General features: G+C 50.4%; 1 protein-coding gene and 1 long non-coding RNA gene across 7 annotated transcripts in view; one reads left to right on the forward strand and one right to left on the reverse strand.

The window, feature by feature from the left end:
- Nucleotides 1-25,478, forward strand: part of CUEDC1 (CUE domain containing 1) — an 83,240-nt gene that overhangs the window by 19,441 nt on the left and 38,321 nt on the right. The window lies entirely within an intron of this gene.
- On the reverse strand, nucleotides 1,665-16,119 carry LOC122233562. Of its 3 annotated transcripts, none has more exons than XR_006211170.1 (4): nucleotides 15,881-16,118; nucleotides 15,125-15,286; nucleotides 12,747-12,841; nucleotides 1,665-1,773 (listed from the first exon to the last, which is right to left on the reverse strand). It is a non-coding gene; the product is annotated as an uncharacterized LOC122233562 (long non-coding RNA). The 3 variants fall into 3 exon arrangements; XR_006211168.1 differs by lacking the exon at nucleotides 1,665-1,773 and adding an exon at nucleotides 7,056-7,742 and having other exon boundaries at nucleotides 15,881-16,117; XR_006211167.1 differs by lacking the exon at nucleotides 1,665-1,773 and having other exon boundaries at nucleotides 12,417-12,841; nucleotides 15,881-16,119.

Here is a 25,478-nt window from a genome sequence, read left to right on the forward strand (position 1 = left end):
AGTTGTAATAGGAGAGGCTGAGATTGGCAATAAGGAGGAAGGTCTCTATTGTCAAGAATTTCCAGGGAGTAGAACGCGTAACCGGAGGGTCACCTGAAGGAAGTGGGGGCCGTTCCTCTTTGGAGAAGAGCTGGCCTTTTCTGGCTGCAGGATTGGCCACCGAGGGGCCATTTTTGCCCTCCCAGGGTGACCCACATTACGTTCCCTCCTCTGAGGCTTCCAGCTTTTAATTAGATTTCTTAGCTCTTAGAGTAGACGTGAATATCCTTTTATAAGGAGTAAAAAGTGCTGTCCGAACACGCACGTGTAGTAATTCTCCTGGGGCATCACTGCTGGACATCCACAGGCTGGCACTCTGGCACGAGCGGAGCGAGGCCGTGAGCACAGTTCAGCCAAAACACCCCCTCTCGTAGGGTATGTTTAGAGGCAGCATTCCTCTGAATGTCTGCTCCTGCTTCTGAGCTGGCTTTTCTCTGCCTTCAGTCAAACCCTTGGGACAGAAAGGGCTTCTGTTGGTGCAATTCAGGAGAAAAGGGCCCCTGGATGTCCCAGGCTCAGGCTGGTGTGGTAAAGGATGTGTCTCAAGGGCTGCCTGTGAGCTGAGCCCAATCCTACCTTCCTCATAGCCAGGCCCAAGTCGTGAGCCTCTTCTTGGGCCCTTTGCTAGACTCTGGCTGGCTTTGTCAGGCGAAGTTTCTGGCACCTGCCTCATCTGCCGTGGTGTGCTTGTGCAGTTAGAACCTTGCTGCTCAAAGTCCAGACTCCGGACTGACAGCCTCACATCACCTGATTAGAAACGGGGAGTCTCAGGCCCCACCTCAGACTGCCAGAGTCAGTCTGCGTTTTACCAAGATCCCTGGTGGTTCATGTGCACGTTCAAGTCTGAGAAGCACCATGCTAGAAGACTTTGCATGCTGAGTGGACAACTGAGGGGATGGCTGGAGGCTCGCGCACATATGCCCCCGTCTTTGCAGAGTGCTTTAGAACAGGGCTTCTTTGGGGCGCCTGGGTGGCTCAGTTGGTTAAGCGTCTGACTTCGGCTCAGGTCGTGATCTCATGGTTCATGGGTTCAAGCCCCTCATGGGGTTCTGGGCTGACAGCTCACAGCCTGGAGCCTGCTTCGGATTGTGTGTCTCCCTCTCTCTCTGGCCCTCCCCTGCTTGCTCTCTGTCTCTGTCTCAAAAATGAATAAACATTAAAAAAATTTTTTTAAAAATAGAACAGGGCTTCTTCAACCGGCTGAGGTGAAGGATGGGTTGTTTTCATTCATTCAGGGATGGGTATGGGGTCCCAATGAGTATGACCAGTCTGCACAAGTCTGACAGTGTCTGAACGGCTCTGTATGTGTTCCCTGTTCTAAGAGGCAAGTCCACCACCACCTGCTGGGTTGCTGTGGCAATGTCAAATTGCTAGAAACATCTTTAAATCTACTTTCTTTTCCTGTACTTAACTTGCCAGGGACCCATAACAGTTTGTGGATGGTCTGTGGACTTGCTTTCAGTGGTCCTGGTCTAGAACCCAGTGCTTAGGGTCAGATAGACCCAGGTTTGAACCTTGGCTCTCTCACTTATTTGCTGTGTTTTCTTGGGCAACTGTTTGACCTCTCTGAGCCTTCATTTTGTCATCTGTAAATCAGAGATGATAATGTCCTTACCTCATAGGATTGGGATGAGGATTAAATGAGGGAAGCACAGAGCCCAGCGCACAGAATGCACACTTAATGATATTGGCTGTCCAATGGCACTATTGTTATTGTTTAATGTCTTGGAACATCTGAAAATGAAGACAGTAGTGCTGGTTAAAGGATGCCTTTGTTTCTAGATATATAGTAGTCTTTAAAACTAGCAAATTCCTTTGGGACAGAAACATTTTTCCCCTGCTAACTTCTGGTAGTTTAGGGCTGCTGATAATGCATTTTCCTCTGTATGGATCCAAGCGAAACCCAAAATCAGAATTAGGACAGTGTTGGAACTTGTTTTTAAGTGATGGAAAGAAATAGTAAGCACTGTAGGAAATCCCTATCGTCCCGCAGGGCCTTGCTCTGAAAGCTTTCTCTTCCCTCTACCTGGGTGGACTTTCAGTGCCAAGTTGCCTAATCCTAAACTGCCAGTTCATCCTTCCTTTCTGGAAATTCAGGCTGCCCTCTTGGCTATTTCTTCAGAGGAAAGAGGTAAAGGGAAGATGTAGAGGACCCAAGTCAGAAGATCTGTGTTCTAGAGTCATCTTAGCAAGGCTAATACCTCATTGGCATACAGTTCTTGGCCTCTTTTTGAGGCCCAGTCCCTTTGGATAATCTAAAGAGAACTTTGACACTCCCTTCTACCCTGAACAGTGAATGCACACACAAACACCAAGACTGTATGTTCGATTTTGGGGGACTGGTGGGGGTCGGGTCCATGGACCTCATCAAACCCTCAAGGACTCTTCCACAAGGCTTGCTTCTCGTGTACCAGAATATCTAAGTGACCCGCAGCATGGGACAAGGGTTAAATGCACAGGCTTTGGAGTCAGAGTGCTGGGGTCTCAATCATTCTTCTGCTAGTTGCTAGCTTGTTGACCTTGGGCGAGTTACTTATGTCTTCCAAGCCTCAGCTTTCCCATCGATAAAGTGGGGATAAGAGTGCGCCTACCTCAGTAGGGTAGTTGTGAGATTAGAACAGGTAACATTTGTCAAATGTACATATTGCACTATTGTTTCCCCTACAGAACGTCCCATTGCCTTCTGAAGGAGTCCCAAGTCAGTAGCAAGAGCCCACGTAACCCCTTTTTCACAGCATCCAGTATTTGGACTGAGAAAATGAGGCTTTCCTGTGGATGGGGTGGTGGGGGGGGGGCGGGTGGCACAGACCCCTTGCCGTACCTCTTGGAAATTTGAAGGGCTGGGGAGCTTTGGAGCAAGGCTCCTAGAAACCCGCTAACCCCAGCTGCTCCTGTTCAGTAATTGCCATGCGCTGTTGGTTTTGGCTGCAGGCGCACAGATCCCTGCCTCGGGAGCTTCCCTGAAACTAGACGCCCAACCCAGAAGGCTGGGGAGGAGTCGAAATGAAGAATGGAGAAGTAGACCTTTTTTTTCTCTCCTTAATTAACTCTGGCTCTTTTGCTCCCTGGGCTCTCTGCAGCCCCAGCAATTAGTGGGAGTGTTAACTGGGGTCAGGGCAGTGGCAGGGCTTCAGGGAGCTCCTGGGGACAGTGCTGAGGAGGCGGCGGAGGAAGTGCCTCTCAGGCCAGGAATGAGGGCTTCGCCTCCTGCTGCCCCGGGGCCCTCCTACCCCTTGCCGACCCCTTTCAGCTGAGCTGCCCAGACACCCAGGCTTCCCCCGTTACATTCCCCGCTCTGGCTCAGCTGTTCTGTGAGAATGGCGAGGAGTAAAAGGACTCCAAACATTGGCCCCCACCGGGCCCTTAATTACATTAACGCACAAAGCGGCAGTGCTGGCCGGCTGCTCCGGGTGCAGCGCCTGGCCTGTCCGCGAACAATTGCCCTTCTGTTCTCACGGCCTGTTTTCCCCCAGCTGCGCCTCCTTTCATCTGGGCCTCTTTCCCAGGGACGCGGGCGCATTCCCAGGAGGGTGGAATCTCAGTCCTAACCTTCTTACTTCTTCCCTGGTTTGGTCGGTTTCGTTTCCTCCCTTGGCCTCCCTGAGCGGTCCCTTTCCCCTCTGGTTCAGGAGGCCCATATGAGCCCCGTCTCGCACGCTCCGGACGCCGCCCCATCCAGTCTGGGTTTGGAGCGTGTGGGGGGGAATGATTGCGTTGGGGGGGTTAATGTGCTCTTCTGTTTTTGGTTCTAGTTTGCAAGTTGTCACGAAAGGGAAGCAGAATGCCCACTTTATAACGACACCCCACTAATCATAATGATGCCTTCCATTTGTTTAGAATTTGGTAGTTTTTAGAAGTGCTGTCCCATACATGTCTCACCGACCTGGGAATTTTTGTGTACGGCGGCCAGGACGGGTACCCCTGACCCCTCATTCAGGGGAGCTCAGGGACCAGGAAGCCACAGAGCCAGGCCAAGACCCAGGGTGGACTCCCAGGCCCCCCTGCCTCCTTGGCTTCATGAGCATGGCCCTTTTTCAGGCCTCCTCAGTGCCTCAGCAGAAATGCTGGCCACAGAAGGATGTCCAGGAGGGGCACTGTTGGTGTTGGTGAGCTGGAGCTCCTTGCCATGACCTGCAAGTGAGGGGCCCCCGAGAAGTTGCATTTCCAATCTCTCCACTTCACTCTGTCCCCTTCCCCAGCTTCAAGGGCTGAGGCTGTCACTTCTGCTTCTTCCTCATTTTAGTGTTGAGCCATTCCAGATGCTTAGGTCTTTTGAGACTCCAGAGAAGGAAATTCTCTAGTCCTCCCCACATTCCAGGGTCAGCCGGCCCTGGCACGCGGCACAGGCCTCCTGACCCTGATGTGAGCTTGCCAGTAAGCGCACCCGTGGGATCTGCTTTCTGGACCTGGGCTTGCCTGCCCAGCTCAGGGAGGCAGCAGGCCTGCGGCCCCAGCCAGATGCCCTCTCACCACCGCCGGGCCGGCCATCGGGCGGCTAAGCACAGGCGGCTGGGTGCCTGCTGCCCCCCCACCCCATCCCCCGGGGAGCATCTCTGCTTGCAGAACCAGGCCTTGCTCAGGCGGCACAGCCCCTGTAATTAGTGTTCTTCATGAGACAGCTGGTGCAGTTTTTTTTGCTTTAAACCCCCTTCCTTCTTCACAATTGCACACGGCTTAGGGACCTGCCATTCTCACTCCCACCGACATTCCCACGAGGCTCCTGAGCCCCATATGGTGAAGCTTGTCTCTTTTCTCTCCTTGTGGCCGGGTGGGGAGTGGCGCAGGCAAGAATCCTTGTCCGCTGGGGGTCTCCAAGGGACACTGGGCCCCCGCGGGTGGCAGCTGGCTTCTGTTTCTCTGCCTGGGGCGGGGCACCTGACTGGGCCCTGTTTCACTTAAGCGTCTTTCACCAAAATCTTTTAGAGCACTTTAAGAGCTAATGGGCTTTTTGTTAACATTCCCTGGAGAATTTCAGCCCCTTGGGAAGGGTACCCCACTGGCTTGTTGCCCAGGTGTCAGCATTGCGCCTGCTAGCCTCTGGACTGCAGCTGGGCCAGTTCTGTGTCACTGCTGAGGGTCGCCTGGGGTTTATGCCATCCCCGCAGATCTGCATCCGGACTCTCAGGCTCACTGCCTGTAGTCAGAATGTGTTCCTCTTATTCCTGCGCACTTTACATGCTCACTGAAGAAGAACTGGAAAATGGTTAATTTCTGACACAGAATGATCATTCTGATAATTTAAGCACTGCCACTGATAACGTTTGGTTGTATTTCCTTCTGCTTTTTTTTTAATGCGCATAGATTTTAAAAATAGTTGTAATCTTACTAATTACCTACTTTTTTTGTAGGTAGCTTTTTCGTGTAACTGCAAAATGAGCATTTTTAATGTAATGGCATGATTTTATTTTATTATTACTTTTTAAATTATTTATTTTTGAGAGAGAGAGAGCGCGACAGTGCAAGTCGGGAGGGGCAGAGAGAGGAGACAGAATCCGAAGCAGGCTCCAGGCTCTGAGCTGTCAGCACAGAGCCCACTGTAGGGCTCAAACTCATAAACCCTGAGATTATGACCTGAGCCGAAGTCGGACACTTAACTGACTGAGCCACCCAGGCACCCCTGAAATGGCATGATTTTAAAACATGATTTCTGGGTGGCTCAGTCACTTAAGTGTCCGACTTCGGCTCAGGTCATGATCTCGTGGTTTGTGAGTTTGAGTCCCCCCACTGGGCTCTGTGCTGAGCCTCCTTTGGATTTTGTGTCTCCCTTTCTCTCTGCCCCTCCGCCACTCATGCTCTCTCACTCTCTCTCAAATAAATAAACATTTAAAAAATTTTTTTTAAATGTGGTTTCAAATGGCTGTAAGATATTTCATCGAATGGTCATACCATTGTTTATTTGCACATTCCACTGTTGTTGACCTCTCCCTCCCCAGCTCGTCTTTGTTTTGAGCCTCAGAACTTTATGGAACATGACAGTCAAGAGCCATTTGTTTGGGTTGTATTGGTGTAATATTAATCCAGAACTGGGACCTCTGCCAAGGCCTCTTGTTGCCAAGGTGCTGGGAGGAGGGACCTGGCTATGGTATAGGTCTGGCTGCGACAGAGGTTCCTAGCATGGCCCCTTTAGTCCTCAACTTCCTAGTCCTTAAAGTGGGGGAACTCATGTGAGTGGCCATCAGGAAGCTTCTGTGGCTTATGCAGGGGTAACTCGGTGGGACACAAGTTTAGACTGGCTCTCAGAACCCATCAGGAAATTGGTTGAGTCTCATTTCCAGCCTTGGGCCTGGCATGGTGGCCCAGGTGCCAGGAACATGCTGCTGTGACCCAGCTTGGTCTCCTTCCTTGAGCTGTTTTGGACTCTTGCCCTATCCCACAAGCAGAGCCATCCCTCCAGACCTCCTGGGTATTCGCCCTGGAGTCATCAGGTGCTGTTTACCCTTTCCCAGACGGCCTGGGAAGCTCAGTGGCCTGGGCTGCTGGACACTGCCTAGGGCCAGTGCCTTGTTTAGCCACTCTAAATGTCAGGGCAGAAACCAGCCTTCTCTCCCAGTGCCTCTTTTTTTTTTTTTTTTTTTATGTTTATTTTTGAGAGAGAGAGAGAGGGAGAGAGAGACAGAGAAACAGAGCACGAGTGGGGGTGGGCAGAGAGAGAGGGAGACACAGAATCTGAAACAGGCTCCAGGCTCTGAGCTGTCAGCACAGAGCCCAATGTAGGGCTCGAACTCCAGAACAGCGAGATCATGACCTAGGCCGAAGTCGGACACTTAACCGACTGAGCCACCCAGGTGTCCCCTCCACCCCCCGCCCAGTACCTCTTAATTCCACATCTGATGGGGGTGCCTGGCTGGCTCAGCCTGAGGAGCATGCAACTCTTGATCTCAGGGTTATGAGTTTGAGCCCCACGTTGGGTGTAGAGATTACTTAGATAAATAAAGCTTAAAAAGCTTAAAAAGAATACATCTGATGGTGATAAGGATTAATAATAAATATAATGATAATAAGCAGTGTCCTTTGTACTTGAGACCCACAGCCACTTTCAGTTCTGTTGACCCTTTTCCCTCTCTTCCTGCCCCAGTGAAGGGATAAGTTGAGGCGTTGAGAGATTTGAGTTTGGTGCAGTAGTGTAACTAGGCAGGAAGGATTGGCCAGGCTTGGGTTCCAGTCCTGGCTCTGTCCTCTGATGTTCCCTTGTTGCTCAGTCTTCCTCAAATATCCAATGAAAACAGCGATGCCTGACTTGCAAAGCTGATAACAAGGATCGCATGAGAGTCTTTCTGTAAAATTCCCTGTGACATAGTAGGTGCCCCCTCAGTGTTGTTTTGTGGATATTGTTCAGGGTCACAAAATACCAGAGGGATTTGCCCACCCAGTCCCCTCCCTGCTCACGTTTTCCTGGAGTCTCTTCAACTGTGTGTTTACCTAGCCAGCTCTAGGCAGGAAGCTTTCCTGTTGGGCCGATCAGAGAAGTATGGCAGACCAGAGCTGACATCGTTTTCAGCTCCTGGCTAGGACATTCTGCCAAGACAGGCCATGTTCTCCTACACCTCGCTCATCCAAGTGAAAGTAACTGGGGCCTTTTCCTTTTGGCTTTATCCTTGGCTGGTCTGGAGAAGGCAGCTCCACATGAATGCTGGGTGTGGTGTCATGATTAATTTGCAAGTATGTCTTCGTGGCCACACATGTCTGCAGGCTCTTGTTGGAACCTAAAAAAGCCAACAGGAAGCCCAAGAGAGTCATCTGGGAACAGGCTTTGCTTCTGGGTCCTGCCACCCTAACTAAGGTCACAAAGTTGGCTGCTTCCAGCAGGCACTGAACTCCAGCCTGGCTAGACTGAGCTGGCTCTTGAGTGTCCAGAGAAGAATCTTACAGACTTTCCAGCCGTCTTCCCAAGACCTTGAGTTTTGGATGCCATTCCTCTGGAGGCCACGGATCCATAGCATCGACATCACCTGGGAGCTAGTTGGAAATGCAGAATCTCAGGCCTCAAATCAAACCTATTGAGTCAGGACTTGGAGTTTAGCAAAATCCCTAGGAGGTTCGTGTATATGTTAGAGGTTGGGAGGCACTGATTTAGATCAGTCCTCAGCCAGGTGAAGTTAGAATCAGCTGTAAAAATGGGGCACCCGGGTGGCTCAGTTAAGAGTCTGACCTCAGCTCAGGTCATGATCTCATGGTTCGTGGGTTCGAGCGCTATATTGGTCACTCTGCTATCATCGCAGAGCCCCTTCGGATCCTCTGCCCCCCTCTCTCTCTGCCCCTCACTCACTCTCGTTCTCTCTCTCTCTCTTTCGATCTCTCTCTCAAAAATAAATAGACATAGGGGCACCTGGATGGCTCAGTTGGTTACATGTCCTGACTTAGGCTCAGGTCATGATCTCGTGGTTTGTGAGTTCGAGCCCCGCGTCGGGCTCTGTGCTGACAGCTCAGAGCCTGGAGCCTGCTTCAGATTCTGTCTCCCTCTCTCTCTGCCCCTCCCTTGCTCATGATCTGTCTCTCAACAATAAATAAACGTTAAAAAAAAATAGACATTAAAAAATACAGTTAAAAAAAAAAGTATAAGCTGTAAAAAATGTACCGACTCCCTAGGTCCTTCCCCAGACCACTGAATCAGAATCACTGTGGATAAGATCTGGGCACTGGTGGGTTTTTTGTTTGTTTGTTTTGTTTTGTTTTTTTAAGTTTGTTTATTTATTTTGAGAGAGAGAGAGAGAGAGAGAGAGAGAGTGAGGGAGGGGCAGAGAGAGAGAATGCCAAGCAGGCTCTGCACTGTGAGTGCAGAGCCCAATGCAGGGCTTTAACCTGAGAACTAAACCATGAGATCATGACCTGAGCTGAAACCAAGAGTCCAACGCTTAGCAGACTGAGCCACCCAGGCTCCCCTGGGCACTGGTATTAAAAAAGAAAAAAATTTCCTCAGTGATTCTAATATGCAGCTGTAGCAGAGAATTAGTTTAGACCCTTATCTTTGGGATGGATGTTCGTAAATGACGATGATCATGAGAGTGCTAGTTGCTGTTTATTGACCTTCTACTCTGCAGAAAGGTCATTACCCTTACCTAGCGTGCTGGATGAAGGTCTTTAGCTTTATCTAGAATCCTGCATGAAGGTTCTTTACCTTTATCTAGGATCTTTACTTAAACCTGAAGGTTGTAGCCCTCTCACTGAGGCTCAGAGAAGTGACGCAAGGCCCCCAAGGCCACGTAAGTGGTGCGGCTGGAACTGCCTGCCCAGACGCTATACTGAAGCTCGGGATGGTTCAGATGGGTCTGGTTCTCCTTGGAAAATCCGGCAGCGGGTTCTTTTCTTTCCTGCCTCAGTTTCAATGATACTTTCAGATGGTGTGGCTTGGGGATCATTTAGTTCGAGGAAAGGCACAGCAGCTTTTAGCCCTCAGATTCATGTGTCTCCTAGAATGAAGGGATGGGGGCGCCTGGGTGGCTCAGTCAGTTTAACGTCCGTCTTTGGCTCAGGTCATGATCTCACAGTTCGTGGGTTCGAGCCCCGCATCGGGCTTTGTGCTGACAGCTCAGAGCCTGGAACCTGCTTCGGATTCCATGTTTCCCTCTCTCTCTGATCCTCTCCTGCTCACACTTGGTGTCTCTCTCTCAAAAATAAAATAAACATTAAAAAAAAAAAAGAAACATTAAACATTAGAAAAAAAAAGGGGCGCCTGGGTGGCTCAGTCGGTTAAGCGTCCGACTTTGGCTCAGGTCGTGATCTCGCGGTTCGTGAGTTCAAGCCCTGCATCGGGCTCTGTGCTGACAGCTCAGAGCCTGGAGCCTGTTTCAGATTCTGTCTCCCTCTCTCTCTGACCGTCCCCCATTCATGCTCTGTCTCTCTCTGTCTCAAAAATAAATAAACGTTAAAAAAAATTAAAAAAAAAACATTAAAAAAAAAAGAATGAAGGGATGGAGGGGTGGGGTGAATGGCAGACAATGATAGAGAAATCTCAGGGAAGGGAGGTATTTCCACAGGTCATAGAGCCCCAGCCCAGCTCTGTCTGTGTGAAGCTAGCGGTGGGTTCCACCAAGTCCCTGTGTCCCTGTGTACCCAAACTCCGCACTCCTCCAGATGAGCAGTGCTCCTTCCAGTTCTGCAAATCTGAGTTTCTACGATAACAGTGGGGAGACTGAGGCATTGGCCAGAAGCAAGCCAGACCGCAGACCCTAAGTCATCTGCTCCAGGAGTAGCCGGGAGGCCACCGCGCTGGGGATGGTTGCCATGGGGGAGTCAGCGCACGGTGGAGGGGGGAGTACACAGAACCCTGAAGCGGAACCTCCCCGGGAGTTGTGAGCCTGCAGAGAAACCAGGCGAGAAGTGCAAAGAAAATGGGCCAGACATTGAGAAATAGCCCTTTCTTTCATGTTTTGAACCATGTCCAAACCTAACTTCTGAGTTCGAATAAGGATTTGAAAATCAGCCTGAGGCTCCCACGGAATCTAAATCCAGGTTACTGTGTGCATCTTCCTTATAAAGTCATGGAATCGCTGCGTTGAGGGAATGGAATGAGCAAGGGTGGGTGTTTCACTGCTTCTTTTTTTTTTTTTTTTCTTTCATTGCTTTTCTTTTTAAGAAAACTCCTCGCCCTTGTATTGTATGGCACCTTGCTATTCTCAGGGGCCTTTGTGCATGTCACTGCATTGCTGATCCCTGCACCATCTCTGTGGGGCCCAAAGAGTGTGTGAATGACCCCCGATATGTAGCAGAGGACGCACAGGCCCACAGATGCTAAATGAGAGCCTTGAGGCCCCACAGCAAATTGGGGCATAGCCTGGCCTGGAATCTGGGTCTTCAGACCCCAAGCACAGCAGTCCTTGTGTCCCACCAGTGCTTTTCTGGTGACTCCCTCCTTGGGCCTTCCAGGGTCTGGAGCTGGACGCTGTCATAGCCTTGGTGTAGGTGTAGCTCATAAAATACAGTCAGTTTCAGTCATCTGCACTTGTGTTTTACTTATTTATTTATTTTGAGAAAGGGCGCAGTGAGTGAGGGTGGAGAGAGAGACAGAATCCCGTGAGAGCAGAGAGAGAGAAGCGGGGCTCACCTGAAGCGGGGCTCGAGCTCATCCGATGTGAGGCTCGAACTCCTGAGCCGTGAGATCATGACTTGAGCCAAAGTCTGATGCTTAACCGACTGAGCCACCCAGGCGCCCCTGCACTTCTCTTTTAAAACATGGTTTCCTTTTAAATTATACAGCCAATGCACAACTATATTACTTTCATTAAAAATTTCAAATGATACAAATAAATAGCCCCCTTTGGCTACCCTCTCCCTAGCCCACTCTTCAGAAGCAACCACTGATGACAATTTGATGTGAATGCTCCTAGTCCGTTAAAAAAAAATGCATTTTGCATGTGTTACTGATGGATTATTATAATCCCTAACCATCTTGCTTGCTTTAATTGCCAGCTGTGAGTGCATGTGTGTAGAGAAAGCAAACGTTCTAATATTACCTTCAGCAAGATAAAACCAGGGTGGTAAATCAGCCGGACTGGTTTAAAGCAGTGATTCTCCAACTTGCATGTGCATATGAATCACCCATAGATTGTTCTAAAATGCAGATTCTGATTCAGCAGGTCTGGTATAGGTCCTAGGATCCTGTATTTCTTTTCTTTCTTTTTTTTTTTTTTAATGTTTATTTGTTTTTGAGAGACAGAGTGCGAGCAGGGGAGGGGCAGAGAGAGAGGGAGACACAGAATTGGAAGCAGGCTCCAGGCTCTGAGCTGTCAGCACAGAGCCCGACGCGGGGCTCCAACCCATGAACCGTGAGATCATGACCTGAGCTGAAGTTGGATGCTTAACCAACTGAGCTACCCAGGCGCCCCAGATCCTGCATTTCTAATCAGCTCCCAGTTGGCACAGATTCTGCCAATTGTAGGCCACATTTTAAGCAGGAAGGGTTTAGAGCACAGGCCCTGGGCTCAAACACACCTGCCGGGCCTTTCATTGCCAGGTGACTGAGCTGGGCAAGTGTGTAAGCTTTCTGTGCTTGTACAAAGAGGATAAGAAGGACACCTTATCCATGGGATTCTTGTGAAAACAAAATGATCTGGGGCACGTGGAGCATTTATTCCAGTGCCTGGCACGTAGTGAGCGCCCGATAAATGTAAGTTATTAGTGTGACCTAGAGATGAACACCATTATGTTGTCTAAGCCAAACAGAAAACGCTTGCTGGTTGGCTAGTATTTGGAACTGTCTGTACTGATGCACTTCTCCATTATTCGTTCCGTGTCATAATCACCATCGTCATCATCAGGATTTTTAATACGCTTTGTATGGTATTCTTTACTTATGAGGGAACTGAGGCTCGGGGAGTTTTTGAGTGAATTAACCAGATCCACAGAGCTAAGAAGTAGCAGAAACAAACTTACACCCAGGTTCCAGGTCTGGTGCTTGTTGTATATACGCTGTAGCTGACTTCTCTTGTCTGCGGACTGGGAGCTAGAGCCTCTGAGGGTGGTGCCAGGGAAATTTTGAAAAACTGTATCCCCTTACACATTTTTAAAATTCACATGTAAAGACTTCTATCATAACTTTAAGTAGAGTGTATTACCAGGCTGACGGTAGGTCACCTACTTGCTTCGAATATATTTTTGTCAAACGCAGCCCTAACACAGCAGGCTCAGCCCATGCAACTACGGAAAATGTCTGTCATAATTCCTAATGGGCAGACTGGACCTCGTTGTTCGAGCCCTCAGCCAAATCTTACTTTGTGTCAGAAAAAGTCAGACTTCATTTTGCGATTTGAATAAATGTGTTAAACGGGTGTCCCTGTGTCCGCTTCCTTGCTTCCCGATCCTCACCCTGAAATAAACAGATGGGTAGGTAAGGAGGTAGATAAGGCCTTGGTAAAATAAGGCCAGCTCCCTTCTCAATGTCCATCCCCTGGGGACTCCCCCCCCCCTGCCCCCCCCCCCACCCACGGGGGCTGCATTCTCCAGTAGTCCCTTTGTTTGTTTGGTGGCTTTCACCGCCCACCCCCCCTCCCCGGAGAGCACCAGCGGGCAGTTAGGATGGCTAGGGGTGGGTCTTTCTTTTGGGAAATGTTTAGGAGGGCCATCATGAAAAGAGAGCTGTAGATCCAGATGGTTCCCAGCACCGTTTTTTCTCGTTTTGGAAAGGACTACCTGGGGCGCCTGGGTGGCTCAGTCGGTTAAGCATCTGACTCTTGATTTCGGCTCAGGTCATGATCTCATGGTTTGTGAGTTTGAGCCCTACGTTGGCTCTGTGCTGACAGCATGGAGCCTGCTTGGGATTCTCTCTCCCTTCTCTCTGCCCCATCCTGATGGGTGCTTTTTCTTTCTCTCAAAATAAATTAAAAAAAATTTTTTTTGGAAGGAAGGAAGGAGAAAAGAGAAAGAACGAGAAAGAAAGAAAGAAAGAAAGAAAGAAAGAAAGGGCAAGCAAGTGAGCAGACTGTCTGTGGAAATGAGGTTTTGGAAATCGATTCCTTGAAAGCCAACACCCCGGGAAGTGCCCGCATTTCCCAGATGTATGCTGGTGGGAAGAACACTAAACCAGGTGCCCCACCAGAGATGCTACCCAGGGTTTTGCTCTGCAAATGTTATACCGCTCACTCCAGAGCTTGTGGGCCTTTGGGACTCTTTTGCTGGAGCTGGAGTCTTCCTCCTGTGGGCTCCCCAGTGACACCTTGGACCCATGCCCCATTGTCTTTTCCCAGTGAGATGGCAAGAGCTCACACTATATACCTCCTTGTTACAGGTAAACTGAGGCCCAGAACAGGAGACTAACTTCATGGCCACACGCCAGTCCACGTACCCCACCAAGAAAGCCACTGGCCTTCCCAGGGGGGGCATCACAAGGCAAAAAAGCCTTGGGTGGGTCAGAAGAGCTGGTCTTCAGAGCTCATCCCCTGCCTCAGTGAAAGTCACTTGCACTCTCTCGTCCTCAGCATCTCTGCTAAATGGGCTGATGTGGCAGGCATTTGGCCGAGTGTTCACAGGCTTGGAGGCTGGGCACACCATGCTTTGCCATTTACTAGCTGAGTGACCTTAGACAAGTTCCTTACCTCTCTCTCTCTCCCTCTCAGGAAACCGGGATAAGGATAGTATCTCCCTCCTGGGCCGGTTGAGAGGGTCAATGAAACAAAAGCTATTTAGTGTCTGGCCCACACAGCATGCTCAGTAAATATTATTGTTGCTGTTATGCTTGTTTTTTGTTCTCCGTAGGAATTGTAGTCAGGAGAAAAAACTGAGTGGAGTGAAGTCCCAGTTGAGGCTTTCCAAGGGCAGGGCTGTGCTAGTGTGTGGCATTGTCTCCTTCCTAGGATCGCAACACGTGCGGAGGGGCGCTTAATATGTGTCACCTGATGACTGACGAGAGCCAGCCCGGAGGCTCTCATTATTGCCCTGGGCCCCTGCCATCTGCTGAGCCTGCGGTTGGCATCTTCCTCTGGCCTTCACCCTCCCGGGAGCATTTCAAGCCTCCGGCCTTGTGCCCGGGGTGGGCGGGGTGGGGGTGGGGGTTGCTGAAGACTGCCCCCTTCTGCTCCCCACGTTTCCCCTCAGCTAATAGCTTTGAGAGTGCCCTGCTTTTGGGGTCCACCTGCCTGGCCCCTCCTGCTGCGGGTTCCTGCGCTCTTTGGGGGTGCTCTTTGGGGGTGCGTGGGGCCACAGACGCTCAGCCGACTCACCCTTCTGTTTCCAAGCTGGCCCGTCTCCATTTCTCATGGGCCCCTCCCAGCAGATATTTCATAAAGAGTCTTGTCCCCACCCCTCCATCCCTTCCCCTTGGGAATTTTGTCATCTTTTCTTACAAACTTTCAGCTGGAAGTCACTCCCTGGCTCTCTGTCCTCAGCCTCAGACACGGAAATAGTGAAACAAAATAAACGCTCCAATTCACCATGGGCTTTTGCTGTTCCAAGGAATCCCTTTGTCAAGCAAAGAATCCTTTTGTAAAGTGAATAATTGCTCACTTTGGATTTCTATCCGGGATTTTTTTTGTTGGGGAACTTTCTCAAGAGTGGGGCCAGGCTCGTTCGTAGGCCTGGGGGGTGGAGAGGCTTCTCACCTCCCTCTCTACCAACTGAAAAAGCTCAGGGTATGGCTTCTAGATCTTCTGATTACCTTTAATCCTTCCGCCGTCTTCCTGTCAGGGCTCTAGCCCGCCAACATCGATCATGCCGCCCGGAAGGTGGTGACGGGTTTGTGTTTCTCGCTCTGTTTTGTTCCTTTGCTCCGCCAGTCGTGTCTCCATGGAAACAGGTGCAGCCTTTGTGTTGCGTTTGCCTGGGGCAAATCGATGCCTAGTGGGGATTTTTCTTTGCTCTCCACCCCCCCCCCCCCAATTTGGTATCAAAGACAGAGGTGGGGGCAGCGCAGGGATTTACAGGGGGACTCTGGTAGCCGGGAGCACCAAGGGTGGGGAGCTCTCATCAGTCCTCCAGCGGGGACTCCAAGACTTGGAGCCTGGCCTGGCCTCCCTTCGTGGTTGCCGCATCATGAGGCTGTCAGAGGGAGGGGACCCCGCAGTGGTTTGTAGATACTCAGCCCTCCTGGGCCCTTTGTATTTGCAGGGGCAGCTGCTTGCCAGGGCGGCAGGGGTGGGGGGGGGGGGACGGGAGGCGGGGGACGGGAGGCTGGGTGGGAAAGGTGACAACAGCACTGATCCTTTGGCAGGACCTGTGGGGCGAGGACTTTGACCTTTGCGGGCCTTGGTGTCTTCTGAGAGAGAGAGGGTGGGAGGTTTTAAACCTCTTTGGTACTTAGACTCCTTTTACCTTAAGGAAACCCCACATTTGGGTAAACTCTGCTAAATTAGTGTCACATGATTGTCCCATGGTGAAGAGTAAATGCTGTGTTTGATTCAAACCACTGAGTTACCTGGTTTGCGATGAACCTTCAGAATCAGGAACCTCTCTTTAGACTGAACCTCGTGCTTCTGATCCAGCCCCCCTCCTCCCAAGCTCCCCATCCTCCTGCCCAAGGTATTCTGCATCCCTGGCTGATCACAGTCTAGTAGGTGAACCTTCTGTTCCAGGTCAAAGCCCCAGGGTTGGCCCCAGCAGCCTGGGGCGACAGCAGATCCGCTCTGTGTTCTCAGAACCCTCCCAGAAGTTCATGGGCGGGTGGGCTTCCAAGCAGCAGTGTCCTGCCTGAGCCCTGCCTGCCGTATTTCCCACAGTCACCTCTGGTCACCACTGCTTTGACCAACTCCGTCATCCAATAGACGACACAGTAGGCTTCTAGCAATACTGCACTCGTGCTAACCTTAAGGTGGTCACATCCACTTCTTTTTTTGTTTTTTTTTTTAATTTTTTTTTTTAACGTTTATTTATTTTTGAGACAGAGAGAGACAGAGCATGAACGGGGGAGGGTCAGAGAGAGAGGGAGACACAGAATCTGAAACAGGCTCCAGGCTCTGAGCAGTCAGCACAGAGCCCGACGCGGGGCTCGAACTCACATACCGAGAGATCGTAACCTGAGCCGAAGTCGGACGCTTAACCGACTGAGCCACCCAGGCGCCCCGGTCACATCCACTTCTTGATTGAATCAGCAAACTCCAAACTTCATTTTCATATCTGAACTCTACCCAGCTGCTTGTCAAATGAAGCAAAGGTTGTATTTAGCCTTGGCTTTGCATTGTCTGAAAGCCTCCCTTGACACCGGACCTGGAGCAAAATTCCCTGAGGAGACTCCTGAGCATGTTAGGAGATACACTTGCTAGTGGTGGTAAAGGTCAAGTTGTCCAGTCTCCTGCCTACAGAATGGGTACATGGTGGGGCTACAACTTTCAGGTTTCTGTGCTGGAGCGTGAACTCTCTAATGCCTCTTCATAGTCAACAAGTTTCTAATGGAATCTAACTTCAATCCCATCTCATTTTGTCCTGGCTGGAGGAAAGATAGAGAACAAAGAGCAAGTATCCTTAATGCTTTACTCAAAGGACCTTAAATCTCTGCTCAGCCTTGGCCAGACACACTCCATTTTGGAGGGTTGCCTTCTCGCTTTCTCTCCTTCCCGCAGAACAATGCCCGAGTTTGCTGTTGGTAAGACAAGGAGAATAGTAGCTGTCTCATTGGGTTGGTGTGAAAATTAAATGGAGGCTCTGGGAATACACCTCACTGTGCACCTGTCCTGTGGTTCATTTTCAGTCACTCCAGTTGAGCCTGAATACATTTTATTTCCTGCCTGCTGTTATGCCACTCAGCGTTCCTGCTTTTTTGCACAGCCTCTCTGGAGTAAAGCCCCTGGGCTAGTGGGACCTCCTCCTCATTGTTCCTGGCCCAGACAGGCCGGGTGGGGCACGTGCAGGCGACCCCTCTGCTGCTCCCGAAGAGATGTGGGTGTGGGGGAGAAAAGCCTTTCTACGCCAAGGTCTTGGACGGCATTGTCCCTGTCCCTGTTTCTCACCTGACCTCTGCTCCCAGTTGGAACCGCTGACGCCTGGTCTCTCCGCAACCTGGATCCGTGCTTTGTCCAAAGCGCGAGGTATGAGCTGCTGCGACCCCTACACCTCAGGGAGCGAGGGCTTCGGAGGTAGCAGGTTTTTTTCTGGGTGTTACTCTTTCTCCCTTTGAACCCCACATGCCCTAGCAGACTGGTTGAGAGCAAGGAGCGGGGAGCCATGCTCCCTGGGTTCTTGCCCAGCTCTCCCACTGTGCCTCCCTGGGCCTCAGGCTTCTCCATGGCACGTGGGAAGTGCTAAAACAAGTATTTGCTAGAACTAAAAAAATTTGCCTAGTGGAGCTGTTTGATTTAAAGCCCCCTCCCCCTTTCTCCTGGTCAGCGTAAATACCCATATTGCTTGTCCGCTTTATGCTGCGCACTGACCTAGCTGTTGGGGCGGAAGAGCTGAATGAGACCAGAACAATCCCTGCCCTGCAGGTGGGCACCGGCCTGTTGGGGCCACCGGTCAGCCGCACACTGGTGATTGTGATACGTGACGTGCTGATGGTGCAACAAGAATCTAACAGGCCCAGGCTGCGTGGGGGTGAGCCAAAGAGTGCCTCTGGGAAGGCTTCTTGGAGGAGGAGGACTGCAAACTGAATCCTGAGATAAAGAGTTGCAGTTGATCAGGGTGAGGCTGTTGGGGCCAAGGCATTAAGAGCACCAGGAAAGGGGCACCTGGGTGGCTCAATTGGTTAAGCGTCTGAATCTTGATTTCTTCTCAGGTCACAATCTCACAGTGTGTGGGTTGGAGCCCCACGTCAGGCTCTGTGCTGACAGCGTGGAGCCTGCTTGGGATTCTCTGTCTCCCTCTCTCTCTGCCCTCCCCCGCCCCACTTCTGCTTGCTCTCTCTCTCTCTCTCTCTCTCTCAAAATAAATAAATAAACATTTAAAAAAAAAAAAAAAAAAAAGGAGCATCAGGAAATGTGCCAGGATCAGCGGTGGTCAGAGGAAGCCGTGGCCCAGGACTCGGACAGGCACTGGCTAAATCAGCAGGTTCCTGGAGGGCAGGTCCGCCTGAACTAGGAGGATGGCATCTCCTCTCCAGAACCAGATCTCTGAGTGTGCCCCGGGGTGGGGCTGGGGGGCGGAAACTAAGAGTACCTCAATATTGACATTCCTTCTCCTCTCCAGCCGATCTCTAGGTTCTGGTGATGTTTTTCCCTACAGCCCCTGCCCCTCCCTTCTCCCTTCTTAGATAATGATTTGCTACTCACTTCAGCGGAGCTGGGTGGGGGGGAGGGGTAGTGTCTTTTAAATAGAAGCCCCCAGAATACCCTGAACCTCTTTGACTTGCTTGGGGTGGGGATGGTTGGGAATGAGAATTGCCTGTTCCTCAGGAAATTCTGATTCAGTACGGGGCCCTGGACCTTTGTCTTTCACAAGCACCCCCCCCACCCCGTGGTCCTGTTGCACAGAGGGGCGGGGGCACAGACCCCCCTCCCTGGTCTCCTTGCAGTTTTTTTATTTTACTTTTACAGGAGGCATTATTGTTGCTTATTTTTAAATCTCTCCTTTTATTCTTCCAATGGGGATCTCTATCATCTTGTTTGGGGCTTTACTACTTTTTAAAAAGATACTGTTAGCTAGTGAAATGGGGGCGCAAAGAAGTAGAAGTTGCCCAAGGTCACGGAGAAGCCAACATCTGCCTTATAGAATCCATGGGATCTTCAGCCTGCTCAGAATGTCTCGCCAGGCAGAAGCCTCAGTGCCCAGAGCCCCAGATGTTTGCAGAAGTGGGACAACGGTCTGCTCCTCAGACATTCGCTACCTTTTTATTATAAGGCAGGGTATCTTCTTGCCTCCCTCCCTTGGGTTCCAGGCCTGTGTCATCACAATTGACATAGGCTAGCAGTCCAGGGACCCGGGGCAGTGGGGTGTGGGGGGGGCACAGGACGAGTCAAGAGGGTCCTTGGCTTCATGCAGGATAGAAATCAAATGCAAGCAGGGTTTACTAAACAGCTTAAGTGATAGGGTATAGCAGACGGTGTTGTCTGAAAGACTCAGAAAGGAAAGTTGTCTCTTGGGCTTAGGGGTTTATATTGGAAAGGGGTCCAGGGTACGTGTTCCTTCAGGAGTCCGGGATAGGGTCCAATCCAAAGTGAGTGTCAGGTGAACAATAGGTGTTGTTTCATAAATCATCAAAGGGAGGGAGTATTGATGCCAGCGTGGGCCAAGGTTTGTTCGAAGCTAATGCCCTGGAACATGTCTGAGATCTGGTTCTTCTTAGATGGTGTCATGTGTCTTGGGGGCCTGGGACGAGACTCAGAGAATGATTAACTTCCTCGTTTTCCCCTTGCAGTGGGAACGTAGCTTCTCTGGTTTACCTAGACGCAAGGTGGGATACAGAGCATGCGTAAATGGAGCCTTTCTAAAATGGAGTCCCTTCCGCTTCCTTATCTCACAACCATTGTTCTGCCCACTTTCTTGAAAATCTGTTCTCCTACCAATACCTGCCCATAAATCTTGTCTCCAGGAAGTCCTGGGTGGCTTAGCCAGGGAAAAACGAAGCCTGCAAACGGCAAGCAAACCTTCACCATGGCTACACATGGGTGTGACCACAGCTGTGGTCACCTCTCAGGCCAAGGTGGTGTGTGGGTAGCCGTCTCTGGGGCTGCAGAGGTGGGAGGAGCCCTTTCTGCAGGCTTCTGTGGCAACGTATGCTATTGTAATTCTTGTTCTCCACGAAAAAAAGATATTTTCCTCTTGGGTATCCGACCTACAGTAGGTGCCCCCTAAGTATTTTTTGACTGACAGTGAATGAATGGGTGCATCGTTAGGAGTCTGTGTGTGAGTGAAACAGATTCAGTTCTCCTGGGACATTTAGAATACCTCCTGGATAATGTGGGGTCACTGAAGAAGTGTTCCCCCCAGCCCCTGCTTTTAAGAGCTGATACGATGGAAGGAGGCAGTGAATGGCAAAAGTGCCACGTTGCCCATCCACATGGCCACTAAGTGCTCTCTCCCCTTTTCCAGACCACCAGAACACTTTCAGTGCTAGGGATGGTCTAGAAGAACAGAGACAGATCGATATGGGCTGACGTTTCCAGGGACTGCCTCATGGAAAGGGGAACTTGCACTAGCTCTTGAAAGCTGGACAGGGCTTGTTTAGGAGACGGAGGAGAGGTGCAAATCAGTGTTCTAAAGTGTGGTCTCTGGGGGCGCCTGGGTGGATCAGTTGGTTGATTTCAGCTCAGGTCATGGTCTCGCATGAGTTCGAGCCCCGTATTGGACTCTGCGCTGACAGTGGAGCCTCCTTGGGATTCTCGGTCTCCCTCTCTCTCTCCCTCTCCCCCCTCTCTCCCTCTCTCTCTGTCTCTCTCTCAAAAATAAAATAAAGTGTGGTCTCTGGACCAGTGGTGTCAGCATCACCTGGGAACTTGCTAGACATGCAAATTTGGGGGCCCCACCCCAGACCTAGGGAACAGGAGCTGTGGGTTAGAGCCCAGCAGCGTGTGTTCAAGAGCCCTGCCGGTGACCCCAATGCTCTCTGAGTGTGGCCACTGCTGATGCAGACAAAGGGAGGAGTCTGATCTTTCCAGGAGAGAGGAGCTGGGAAGTGACACGGCATATCGGCATATCGTAGATGAGTCCTTCTGTTGGCAGCACAGAGAGAAGACAGGAGGGGGACGGGAGAGCGCTAGGAGACATCAGAGAAGCAGGCATGGGATAAACTTGAGGTTTGCCCCACTTTAAGAGCATTCTTTTCAGGGCGCCTGGGTAGCTCAGTCGGTTAAGTGTCAGACTCTTGACTTCAGCTCAGGTCGTGATCTCATGGTTTGTGATTTCGAGCCCTGCATTGGTCTCTGTGCTGACAGCATGGACCTTGCTTGGGATTCTCTGTCTCCCTCCCTCTCTCTGCCCCTCCCCTGCCTGCTGTCTATTTCTCTCTAAATAAATAAACAAAGCACTCTTTTCTTTAAACGTTTAAAATGACTTGTGCCCTGTCACACTTATATGCTGATCATGGAAAAAATGTAAGAAGGAATGAAAGGTAGGGGCAGGACGCAGAAATCTACCATCCAAGACAACTATGGAGAGACAGCGTGTTTCCTGCCACCCGTCCCCCTATGTGCGTTTCCTTGACAGGGCTGAAAGCATACCATATGTATCCATTTGCATCCTGCATTCTTACTTAACAAAATATTGTAAGCATTTCCTGATGTGCTTTCAGGCTGTCTCTTTTATTGTCGTAAGAGCCCTGTAAATTGCCCAGAGGCATTGCTGGTAAGGAAGGAGTAACTGAGGCCCAGAGAGAAAAGGAAACTTGGTCCATGAACTTCAGACAGTTAGGGAAGTCCATAGTCACATGGCCTGGGCTCATCAATTCACAAATTATAAGGATGCAAAAAAAGGGGAGATGACGGGGGAAGCTGTAGATTAAAATAGGCTTAAAGGACAAACAACAGGCAAGACCAAAAGTACAGTGTCCAGGGATGTACATTTGAACAATAAAGTACACAGAAGTGATTACTGCAAAAGTCAGTGTGTGGTATGTGGAGGGGTTATGGAGTGGCTGGCCACGTCTCTTTTCTTTTTTATAAATTTGTTGTTAAGTTTATTTATTTACTTTGAGAGAGAGAGAGTGAGAGAGAATCCCAAGAAGGCTCCACACTGTCAGAGCAGAGCCCAACATGGGGCTTGAACTCATGAACCACAAGATCATGTCCTGAGCGGAAGTCGGACCCTTAACTGACTGAGCCACCCAGGAGTCCGGCCAAGTCTCCTTTCTTGGCACGAATGTAACAAACTTACATTTGTTTAGAGCAGTTTTCTCTTATTTATTTATTTATTTATTTATTTATTTAGGGAAAATGTTCAGGGGACGAAGGTGTTGCTCAAGGAGCTATGTGGCAGAGCCAGGAGCAGAACCCAGGCTCAGAGGTTCCCCTCAGGTCTCCGTTCCCCATTGTTCCCACACTTTGTGCATTGTCTGCTCACCTGCCTCCCAGCCCCCAGCCTCCATCTGCCGCTTGCTGGAGAAACTACAGATTGATGGTTCGTGTTGGTTGACTTTCAGGGCTAGGCCAGAACACGCTTGGGGAGACCGGTGATGGCCCTTGACTGAAATGGGGAAACTCTGAAGGAGATTGGTCACGTTAAGAGTGAAGGTGTAGGGGCTCCTGGGTGGCTTAGACAGTTAAGTGTCTGACTTCAACTCAGGTCATGATCTCCCAGTCAATGAGTTCGAGCCCCGTGTCGGGCTCTGTGCTGACAGCTCAGACCCTGGAGCCTGCTTCGGATACTGTGTCTCCCTCTCATTTGCCCCTCCCCTGCTCACGTTCTGTCTCTTTGTCTCTCTCAAAAATAAACATAAAAAAAATTAAAAAAAAAAAAAGAGTGAAGGTGTGTCTGACACCATCTCCCATCATCCTGTGCGGTGTGTGCTGGGCCGGGGGGTGCCTTGACCAGTCCTGCTGTCTCCGGTTGGTTCAAAGACAGACACCCAAACACCCAATAATGCTTACTTCTCAGAATCCCTTTCCTTAGCCCGGTCCATCAGTTTCCTTAAAATACTGTTTTTTTCTTTAATAAGCACTTACCGTCCCCCCTCCCCCCATACACGTGGCCCCTCTGCCTCAGGTGTTCTTTTCTTCTCTTTCCTATTGTTTTGGACAAGCCCAAGGAGGCAGTGCCAGGGCCACCATGGGGCACACCTAGGAGAGGTGACAGAAGATGAGCCCTGATGATATGAAGCACACCCTTTCTCCCGGCAGACAAATAGGAGGGCCTTTTCCAAATCTGGGCTTCTGAGGCCAGGGCCTTGCGAGTTTTGAACCTGGGACTTGGGCTTCTAGCTGGACCTCTGCTTCTCTCTGCCCAGACTGGCAAGTTTCATAGAACCAGCTGAGGTTCTGTGAGGACCCCAGTGGGAGGGGTCCCAGGGCTCACCCCAGCCCTGCCTGCTCAGGAGAAGGGGTCTCTGCACTTACCCACCCTTCCCGAAAGGATGTGGAATTGGTCCTCTGTCGGGGATCAGCTGCCCACAGTCCTTGGTCTCTCCCAGATAATTGTAACAAAGGGCTCCAGGGCTTTTCACACTGCTGAGGAGGAAGGCTCCCCTTTCGGTTCTAGAATAGCACTGATAGAACTTCCTGAAATGTTGGAAATGTTCTAAAATATGTACTGTTCAATATGATGGGCATTGGCCTCGGTGGCTGTTGAACACTTGCAATGTGGTCTGTGAGGAACTGAATTTTATTTTATTTATAATAAAAAAAAATTTAATGTTTATTTGTTTTTGAGAGAGAGACAGAGACAGAGCATGAGCAAGAGAGGGCAGAGAGAAAGGGAGACACAGAATCCGAAGCAGGCTCCAGGCTCTGAGCTGTCAGCACAGAGTCCGATGCGGGGCTTGAACCCACAGACCTCGAGATCATGATCTGAGCTGGAGTCGGACACTTAACCGACTGAGCCACCAGGTGCCCTGAGGAACTGAATTTTAAGTTTTATTTCATTTTAATTAATTGTAATTTAAATGTACATGTCATATGGGACTAGTGGCTACCTTCTTGGACAGTTCTAGAAGGAATGGGTCTCTGAGAAGTCCACAGTGGCCACGTCGAGATGTTTCAGAAGTGCCTGCCGCCCTCTTTCCCACAAGCCCACATACACACATTACACATTTCAGCAAGGCCCTGGATACAATGTCCTTTTATAACAAAGGCCACTGTTTAAATATTCTTATCTCGAATGAGGCGGAGCAGCCACGGACCACAAATGTGCCCCCACGCACGGCTTCCCTTTGTCCTTGCACAATTGAAGGCAGGCGGGGTAAGACCTCAGGAAACCGTGCACCTGAGAAGTCCCAATCCAGCAGACAAGCCTGCTGTTGCGCCCTGGCATAGGGTCTTGCCCTTCCCAGCTCCTCGCCTTCAGGAGGAATGAATCCAGTACCAGTTGATGCCTGGTAGCTCGCCGACCTGAACGCTTGTGTGAATGAGGCCTGGTCACCGGGGTGATCCGCCCACACTGGCAGTTTTGCTCTTACTTCCTTTTGAACAGCTTGGCCCTCAAGTAAAAAGGATTTTTCCTTTCTGTGAGAAGGTGGAGGCTGGGGGCAGTTTTGGGTTTCTCGGCTTTATATATGTGTGTGTGTATATATATGTGTGTGTATATATATATATATATCTCCATATATCCATATATATATCCATATAAATATAAATATATATATGGATATATATATATATATGGATATATATATATATATGGATATATATATATATAAAAGTTTATTTATTCTGAGAGAGAGAGTGAGCAGGGAGGGGCAGAGAGAGAGGGAGAGAGAGGATCCCAAGCAGGCTCCACACTGCCAGTGCAGAGCCTGATGGGGCGTTCAGACTCACGAACTGTGGGATCGTGACCTGAGCCGAAACCAAGAGCCAGACACTTAACCGACTGAGCCACCCAGGCACCCCTATATGTACATATTTTTGAGCAGGATGGGTGGTGGCACGGATGTTTACCAGATGAGTCGGTTCTCTTACCCCCTGCCCCCTGCCTCCCATTTTCCCAGTGTCCAGAGCCCAGGAGCGCTCTGTAATGTTTGCTGAATGCATGAATCAGTGATTTCCCCCTGCCAGAGCACCCTGTAAGACAGACCTCTTCTTATCCTCCTTTGTCTTAGGCTCCTTCTGTCTTTTCTTCCTCTGCCCCTGCAGTACAGACAAGCCACCTCCCCTCCCTGCTCCCTTTCTGTCCCAGGCTCTCAGTCGCGTGCTTCATTTTCCAGCACGCTAACCTTTTCCAATAGCTGTTTCCCAGTGTGTCATAACCCACCTATTCCGAATGTTCCAGAACGTATCCCTGCACTGCCATCTCCCCGCGGCCCCATGGCATGTGTGACTCTGCAGGACCGCGTGAGCAGTCCTCATCAACAGGGGTGTCATTGTCCCCTGGCCCACTCCATGCAGATGGGGACAGAGTCCCTCTGTGCCGGCAGGATTTCCTGTGCGCTGGTTGCCCTGTGTCCGAAAAGAGCCCGAGTGGTGCCCCCTTCTGTCTGGTGATTCCGCCACCTCCTCCTGCCT

Source organism: Panthera tigris, chromosome E1 (assembly GCF_018350195.1).
Source record: "Panthera tigris isolate Pti1 chromosome E1, P.tigris_Pti1_mat1.1, whole genome shotgun sequence".
NCBI classification, from domain to species: domain Eukaryota; kingdom Metazoa; phylum Chordata; class Mammalia; order Carnivora; family Felidae; genus Panthera; species Panthera tigris.